Source organism: Buceros rhinoceros, unplaced genomic scaffold, assembly GCF_000710305.1.
Source record: "Buceros rhinoceros silvestris isolate BGI_N320 unplaced genomic scaffold, ASM71030v1 scaffold3817, whole genome shotgun sequence".
NCBI classification, from domain to species: Eukaryota; Metazoa; Chordata; class Aves; order Bucerotiformes; family Bucerotidae; genus Buceros; species Buceros rhinoceros.
In genome coordinates this window covers 37,751-46,987 of record NW_010422608.1, presented here as the reverse complement: position 1 = coordinate 46,987, position 9,237 = coordinate 37,751, and positions in this window count along the sequence as shown.

Below are 9,237 nucleotides of genomic sequence, written 5' to 3'. Positions count from 1 at the left end.
AGAAGGAGCGTTAGCCTTGAGTCGAGCCGCAAGTCCCCCTGGGGTCCTGGGATTCTCTTTGTTGTCCTTGTCGTGTTTGTGAGCTAATCTGTGCAACCTGAGGGGCTAGAAACTTAATGGTACAGTTTGTTTTTTAAAGAAAGATGAGGTTTTCCAATGGTCTAGGGATTTCAGGAGTTTAAACCAATCACTCTACATCTGAGACATGGTAGAAAACTGTAGGAGCTGGTGGCACAATGTCCTGTTGTAATCCTGATAGGGCAGTGACAGATGGTTTTAAAAGTCCTTGGTATGCACCTCTATGGATTCATTATTCCTGCCCCGTGTATGCACTAAATAAGATAGATGGACTCGAATGTTTATTTTCCATATATTTGATTTATTGAAATCTCAGTTGGGGTGTGATTTGAACGGTGTATTTAATGTTGTACAACACCAGGGAATTCAGGGCTGATAGCTGTGGGCCTTTACTCTAGACACCCTACCCCTAAATGAGACCTCAACACAGTCTTTAGTCCATTCAAACCACGAAAATCGTTGCAGACTAACCACGTTAACGGTGCACGGTTAATGAGAAGTCCTGGCATATTCAGTGCCTTCAGAAGTGAGCTGCTTCCCTCTGTCCTATGGAAATAAAGGCGAATGCGCTCGTCGGTTCCCAGCTCTGATGGCTGTTTCTGTGTAGCAGGGTGATTTGCTGTGGTGAGGCTCTTCCCGCAGTCTCTGCCTCCTCCAGGGGAGGGGTTGCTTTATTCCTGCCTAACCAAACACTGGAGCTGGTCACTTCATTTACCTTGTGGGATCATACCGTCTCCATCCAAAGACGACGTTATATTTTTATTCTGTTGACTCCTCAGTGTCAAGAGCTCCAGGAGACCAGTGAACCTTCTGGAACTGTGAGAGACATAAATCTTTATAATTACATAAACCATTTTTCTCAGAGGGCCCTTTGAAAGGTTTGTCACTGCCATCAGTGACGAGTACAAATCTGTGAGCTCCTCAGACCGGGGGCTTTCAGAACCTGCCGTACTGTCCTCTCAGACTGCTGCCAGAGACTTAACTGACGAGTTGTCCGTTATTAAAAACAGGCTTCTGTAACTGGCAAAATTGGTCCTTAAGATCTGCCTGGGAGCTCAGCAGGGCTAACGTGAGCCAGATTTTACTCAAGGTAAATTTTATTTCCCCAAAAGTGTATTGATATTTTCCTTTCATTCAGGCTTTCTAAATTAGACACAGATGCAAGGGGTGTGATCACTGAGATGGCTGTCACAGAAGCTGGGTGCCATTTTTCAGTAAATATTTGTCAAGTTAAATATTGCATTTTCTTCTGCTGTTTTTTGTGACCTTCTTTGTGGTCAAATCCCCAAATACTTCAGCTAATGTGTTTGCTGGCAGCAAGGCTTTGGGAAAAGCTCCTCTGAGTGATTATTTGGAGGAAGAAAAAGTGCCAATTTGCAAGTGCGAATGTTTGTAAGAAATCCAGGTCTCTGCGTGTGTCTCCAGTTGGAGACTAGTAGCAATTCCATCTGACACTGGTGTCCAGTCCACACCGAGTGACAAAGATCAGAGCGTGCGTTGAAGAAATACCTGTTTGAAATGAACCCGGCTGAGAAAATAGTAACGGGGTCTTTTGTAAATCATGAAAGGAGAAGAAGGAAAATACCCAGAAGAAACTGTCTTTGCTGGACTCAGAGACGTAGCAATGGCCACCTCACGTTTGCTAATTATAGTTATTCCGTGCTGCTTTGATGCCCACGTATCTTTTCTGGATGCAAAAGAGCCACGTCACAGGACAGACAATTGGGTTCAGGATCCAGTTAACAGCATCACGACGGATGCTTTCCCAGCCTGTTTTATTACAGGAAATGAGGACTGTCTCCATTGCATGAATTCTTGGAGCTTGTCACTTTTAATACACCATTAATACATCAGTTGCCCAGAGCATGAAGGTGGCTGCTGTCTCCGTAGATGTGCTAGCAAACTGTCCCCAGATCTGTCCTTTTTTCTTCCCCACACTCATTAACTAAGGGGCAAACACATTACAGGGATAGTTTAATGAGTTTGTTGACTTCTGTTTCACAGCGCAGATGTGAAACATCAGATTTAGGGAAGATCATGAGAGGGAGAAGTGTATCTGTTGGCTTTAGGGCTTCAGCATAAGGTACAATTTCTTCCATCTTTTCAGGGGATGTTGATCCTACAGCCAGTGAAGTTTATGGTGAGAAACACAGGTGATGATTTCTCTTTACCTTCCGATCATCTCAAAAGTTACGCATTCCAGTGCAACCATTTGATCTGTTTCAAATGGGAGTAAAAAAGGAAAAGCTGATCTTTAGTAAATGCTGGATTAAGGAATATGGATGACTCTGGTTGTATTTATGTGCCATAGCTCGGGGGTGTGTCTGTCTGCCCCTTGTATTTCAAACTAGTATGAGACACTTATGGTGGCTGTGGTGTAAGAAGAACTGGCACAGCCATATTGTGCAATAGCATCTTCCTTCCGCTCCTCTGATGCTTCAGGCTCTATCTGTTGAGGTCTTGGCTTTTCCTCTGTCTGCAGTGTTTGCTTGCCAAGTCCTCTGCAGACATGAAGCAAGGTAAAGAAAGGGTTACGTGAGGATGACCAGATGCCAGTGTTTGGCATGGACAGCCTAGGATACAGGCACCTGTCTTCTTGCCAAAGGTTTCTCCAGGATACACTCATTCATGATTTTGGTCTTGGCTGCAGGATTTTCCCTGTTTCCTTTTCAGATTGACTCGAGCAATTTACCTATTCCCAATCTGTGGTGCTAGACCAGGAGACCAGTGACACATTATTAGAAAACCTGGTATGAGGTTTGTGCCGGCAGAATGTCCTGCGCCAGGTTGCATGCAGTGTGCAATGCTTTGTACGGAGCCCTTTGCTCCAGGTTTAATTTGCTACATCGTCTTTAACAATGGGGAAGCTGAGCTGGCAAGGCTTAGGACGGGATTCACTGCTGCACCTAGATCCGTTCAAAGCCTCTGCACTCCCTAAATGCTTGTGCCCAAACCAGTGGTCAGATGTTTGTTGGCACCTCACGATTAGGGCTGAAGGCAGTTTTGTTGTGCTGCTGGCACGCCAGAGCTTTTGCTGGGTGGTGGCACCGGCACTCTGCACCGGCTGCTGCAAGGGCCTGGGGAGAAGAGTGGGTGCTGGAGAAGCAGAGGTGGAGGAAGGGCAGGGAAAGGAAAATATCAGGCAGCAAAGCCCCCCTTTTCCTCTGTTCGTGTTGGGCTGCCAGGGGCGGATCAGCAGCAGCACTGTGTTCAGCCCTTGGGAAGCTCTGGGCTAGCTCGGGGACTTTGCTTAGGTCCCCTCAGGGCTTTCAGGCTGCAGCAAAAAAAGTCCCTTGTGAGCAGCTTTCGTTTGCTCTTGTGACACAGCTTTAATTACTTTGCCATGGCGTCCCCGACTGCTGCATGTAGCCAAGCAGCGCTGGGCTCTGGAGAAGACCAGACCCACCTCCTGCTGGGTGGCTAGAGGACAGTTGTGCTCGCTGGTGGATAGGAAGAATGGAGGCTCCTTTCTGAGCTTGAATGATCAGCTTCAAAGCGATTCGTGTACTCCTAAATTCAGGACAGGCTCTGCTTTTTGTTTTGCAAACACGAAGACAGTGGATTTCTTAGAAATACACCCGAGTAGTCAGGACTGTGCTGCTTTTTCAGTTCTAGAGTTTGAATTTTTTTTAAGAAATATGAAATGACAACATGTACTATGCACTAGAAAAAATCCCAGCTGTATCAGGGAGCAGTGAGTGAGCAAATAAAGGTGTAGGTCTGTGGGGAGGTGTCCCAGACCACCAGAAGAGGCAACACTGATACAAAAGCTGAAGCACCCAGGAGCTCATTCCTCTGAAAAGCTCCTGCTTTCTCACTCAGAATCAAGCATTCCTCTGTAAATTTGCCAAATCACCTAGAACCTGATTCAGAGTCCTAATGGCTTCGGAAAGGGCTTAGGACCAGATGAGGAAGCTGGTGATTTTCAGTCTACCGTGAGAGCAGACTGTGCTTTTCAACTACCACCGCGACACTTGCTGGAAAGCTCCCAGATCAGAAAACAGTAATGGCCAAGTAACAAGCCATATTAGATAACAGATTGAAGAAAAAAATATTAATAATTTTGTAATTAATATTTATCTCAGTATCTGAAAAGAGAGAATTTCTGAATGCGAAGTCCATCAGTTAAATAATAAGCTGTAAGTCGATCCTTTTTTGCTGGATGGAGCAGAAGCAGGACATGATTCAGGTGTCCTTGCCCTCTGTCAGCATGGGCTGAGTTGTACCTGCTTAGAATAATGTGTATAATACACTGGTAAAACTGTGGGATAACGAGAGTAGGAGTGCTCTTACATATCCTGCAGGATATTTTGTCCCAGCATCCCCAGCCCTGTCAGTGGTCCCACTTTATCCTGAAAGCATGCGTGTTCCCTTTGAGCTGAAGGAGCTAATTAAAACTGGCTCTCATGGTGGAGCAGAGCCATGCCAGCCTCTGCAGCATGCCATCCTGCTGGCATCGGAAACGCTGGCAGGGGCTTGTGCAGTGCAGCTTGATGCCCGTGTGCCCACCCAGTGTAAGCAGCACTCCCCCTGCTGCTCCTCGCTGTGTGGAGGGTCCTGCTGCTGGAAACCAGCCCTTACCTCTGCCGAGGTAGCTCTTGCCCAGCTGTACTGGTCATTGCATGGGCTGGGCTCAGGGCATGGTGCTGGAGGAGGGCACAGGACAGATGCGATCAGGTCCCTGCTGCCCAGGGGGAGCCTGGCTCCATCCCCGATCTCTGCAGCATCCCGCCAGTTCTGCTGGGGTGAGGTCTGACACGTGGAAGATAAGAAGGGGCCAGCATCTTCTAGAGTCACTTACTTCTGCCTTTCGGTTTGTTTTTCTTCCTTTCTGCTAAACCTGTACCATATCCCTGCCTTTTACTTGCAAGCTTAGACTCTGCCAGTGCCTCACTGCCAGCCAACCGTGTCCCTGCAGAGAGACTAAGGAGGGAGCCTGAGTGACCCTGACCCTCCGGGGTCCTGCTCGGTGTTACCGCATGATGTCCTGTCCCTTGATTCAGGTCATCTCCAGGGGAGGGGAACTTCCACCTTTGAGCTAATAAAGATACTCTTTAAATTGCTGTAAAACAGCTGTAAAACTTTAACCTGCAGCGTGAGATAGAAACCAGAGTTTGTTCCATTTGTTGGGCACGTAGAAACCAGAACTCCCGCGTGCCGATCGTGCTGGAGTGCTGCGGGTGGCTGCTGCTTCTGGGAGCAACTGCCACCAAGCCACTGCATGCTTTCAAGTATCTGTTCAGCGGGACAGCAGTGCTGGCACTGGGATGTCTGTATTTTGTTTCTCCCACTGCTTCTGCATTTTCACTCTGCTTTTTGCAGTCCAAAAGCCACTAGTATTGTTGCTGATTGAATAAAACGCAGAGTCCCATCGGAGACAGGATCATTTGGGGGAAGGGGAGGGGGGAAGAGAAAGAAATCGAAACCCTGGAATAAATGTCACCGCTTGTGGGGGATGAGGCCAGGAAGCCCTCCAGAGCAGGCGCCATGTGAGTATGGGTTTCTCCCAGTCTCGCTGCTGGGCCAAGTCCTCCTCACACTCCACTGGAATTTCACTTCATGCTATCTTGGATGGAGAGAAATTAAAAAGGCTGGTGACTTCATAAGGTAGAAAAGTGTCCATCAGTGGGAAAGTTAATGCTACCCACCCTTCTGAACAGGCCCATAGTGAACACCAAGGTAACATTTCCATAAACCGTGACATTCCAGGATGACTCCTACCTAAAAAAATTGGTGATGATAGCATCCATTCCTCCCAGGAGGGATTCAGATTCCTTTCTTGCCTGATGTGTATGTTCTTTGTTTCTAGACACCTGTCTGCTTGATCGCTTCTCATTGCTGTAGTAGCATCAACAGCCAAAGTGTTTCTTGGTGTCTCTTGACACCATGCCTTGAGCTGGTAATTTGTTCCTCAGGCCTCAAAAAGGCCAGAAGCTGGGTGGATCCTTTCCTCATGCCAAGGTCCTGGGGCCAGCCTGGCCTGCTGGCAGCAGAGAGGACGTTATCCCCCACGCTTCTAGCCCAGCGCTGCTGGTGGCCATCAGAGCTCGATGCTACAGCACAGCTCGGTGGGAGGGTTGTCCTCAAAGTACCTACACAGATTTGACTTGAAGGTTACTCTAGTAAATGTGTCTGTCCAAGGAAACAGAAAACACCCCCCTTCCTTTTTCTGTGGGCCATGTCAAAAAACTGGAGTTATTTTATAGGTGGTAAAATGAGAGGTTGATCTACAGCAGGTTTTGAATAGTTACAGTTTGCTTCTCTGACTCTGGATGAGCTGCCACATCTTAAGCATGTGGTGAATCTTTTCGCTGGCCTCTTGGGGCCACCTGGTGCAGTTCCGTACTTTGGCCTGATGAGAAGGGCAAGGGACCAGGAGTTAGGCAGACAGCGTGAACGTGTGTGGGACTGCAAGGAAAGGAGCTCGCTTTTGAGGATGTACCCAGTGTTTGTGCTCGATCCGCAGTGCTGATGGAGAGGGAGGAGCGGGTGTATAATTGTCTGACAGCTGTCTATGCTTTGAGGGGGATGACAATCTTCAGGGCAAGGCATTTTGCACCCAGCACGGCTGTGAGGTAAAGCACGTATTTCTGTTGTGCCCGTGTGAGCAGAATAGGCACTGTCAGGTTCGTGGCGCAGCTGTTAACATGCCATTATCTAAGGAGCTTCAGATACAATGTTGTTATCTAATAATTAATTTTAAAGTGCTTATTTCAAAGCTTTCCAACCCATGCACACCTGCTGTTTCTCTCTAGTAGCTTCTTTGATTTCTGGTGTATTGAATGCTATGGGGATTGTCACAGAAAATGCTATTAGTCAATAGGAAAAAAAAAAGAAAAAAAGATTTGCTCTCTCTTTGTGCTCTCTCCTGCTTTCCCTGTCTATATCTCTGCCACAACGGGAGGCATTCATTTCACAGCCAGGTGAGCTGGGGCTCTGCGAGCTGTACCTGTGCGCTGCAATGCGTGGGCAAGGGCTTGAGCAGCGGGAATGCACAGTCCTGTGGGGGCTGATCAAAGCCCAAGGTCAGCGGGATGCTCTTTACCGTCTGTAGTGGCCTTTGAACTGGTCCTATATTTATTGCGCTTCAAATAATAGTGATTTGCTGTGGGGCCCTGGAGCACTGAGCTGCAGAGTTATATCGAACTCTTTTATTGTGGCTTGGTCCAGCGAGCTACAATCACCATTTCCTGGAGGATAACCACATACCGTCCGGTGCTAATTATACTGATTTGCTGTTGCTCTCAGGTGCTGACTAACAGTGCGCAGGTTCCTCTAGTTACAGAGGGTGCACGCTGCTCCTGCGATACCGCTCGTCAGAACCAGCCACCTTTTCTGTGACTCCTGTGCTAGCTACAAACTGATGAATCGCATGGAAGGGTCAGACACGCTGAGGCTATGACTCCGGTGGGACACAGGTGGATCCCAAAGCTATATGCGGAAAGTCCCCGCTGGGTCTAGCTGCTACTGAGAGGCAAGTCCCTCCCAGGAGGGAGAAGAGGCATGGGGTGCACTTACCACAGGCTGTAGGAGGGCATGGCCACTGAGCTCATCTGCTTGAAGCTGGGATCAGGGTCTTACCCCTATGCCTCTGGCAGTTAATAGACTGAGCTTCTGGGCTGTGTTGGATCTCGGCAGTCTTCCCGACCTTCCATTTGTACATCCCTGTAATGAAAGGTGCAGCAAAGTGCTTATAAGTGACACTTTCCCCACCCTTTGCATGCGGAGCTGGGCCCTTGTTCCCTGCTCGCTCTGTACCCTGCGTTGAGCTGCGCTTGCTAGTTGTTACGCTGCTGCTGCTGAGCTTTTTCCAATGCAGTGGGTGCAGAAATCACAGAAGTCAGCTGTGGCCCAGATGTAGCTTCGTGTTGTGGGAATGATGAAGGTTGAATTGTTCCTCCCTGTGGGGGTTTTAGGTGCTGTTATTACAAGGCCCTTGATTCCCCTGGCTTTGCTGAGATGGGTTGGCACCTTGCAGCAGGAGATGCTTGGAGGCTGTGGGGGTGATGCTAAGCAGATGTGAGAGTTCTCTGGGACAGTCTTGGAAAATTCCTTAGATGAAAACCAGTGCAAGTGGCTCTTCATTGTCTCTCTGTGACCCTTTACCCAAAACATTCACTTGCTCTTTTCAGGACTGAAACACAGCTCTGTCATCTTGCTGCTGATCCACCAGGAGTGTTAACAGAGCTGCCTCAGATGGGGAGAGGAGGACTATGGTGTGTTTGCTCATGTGCGCTGCCATATACATGCACAAAAGCACTCAGTTGCTCTTCCAAGCACTTTCACACTGACACGACCACGTGCATACGTCCGCTGATAGGCATCCACTCTCCTGCATGGTTATTCTGCTGTTCACAGATGATTTTTGGTTCCTTCATCACTTGGCATTGCACATCCCTCTGCCACGCAGGTCTGCCCAACTCTGAAAGAGAACTGCAAATTCACAAGAGGTACGTAAATAAGTAAAATGGAGACACAGGAAGCTCCAGAAGAGTGCTGCCTTGGATGGTGCCAGAGCAATCCTGTTCCGCATCCTCCACCAAACTTCAGTCTAAAGAAACACCTGCCATTTAACTCAGCTTGGGTATATTTTTCTTTCATTTAAAAGAGTGCCCTTATAAACATCACTTCAGCTCAGGGGAGACATGCCAAGGATAACCCAGCGGTGGCTGGCCTCTGTGTGAGCAGCGTTCACGCGGCAGCCTGCCTCCCAGGAGGGCAGGCTTTTCCCTAAGCTCACCCGGGCCCTGCAATGAGGGGGGTGAATCTTTTGGTGCTGAAGCTGTCTTGCCCCATGCCAGGTAGGTGGCTTTGGCTCAGCTTGGCTTGTACCCCAGTGTTACCTGCTCCTTTTTCCAACCAACCTGGCAGAGCCTCTCACTTTTTGAAAATTATTTCACTCAAATAAAGAAAACATAGAAGTCTGTGTTGGTTTATGCTAAAAAGAAATGCAAGAGATATACAGTGTCCTGTTGTTTAGTGCATTGATCTCAAAGGGCTTCAGTATGGAAAGCAAATATTGTGAGCTTTTCTTTATCGACAGGGATGCAGCGGTACCTGTTCGAGGCCCAGACCTGGGACAGGAGCTCACTTTCCCACTGGAGAGGCAGAGGGGCACCCTGTAACACCATTACTGCTGCTCAGAGCTAAGCAGTTTGC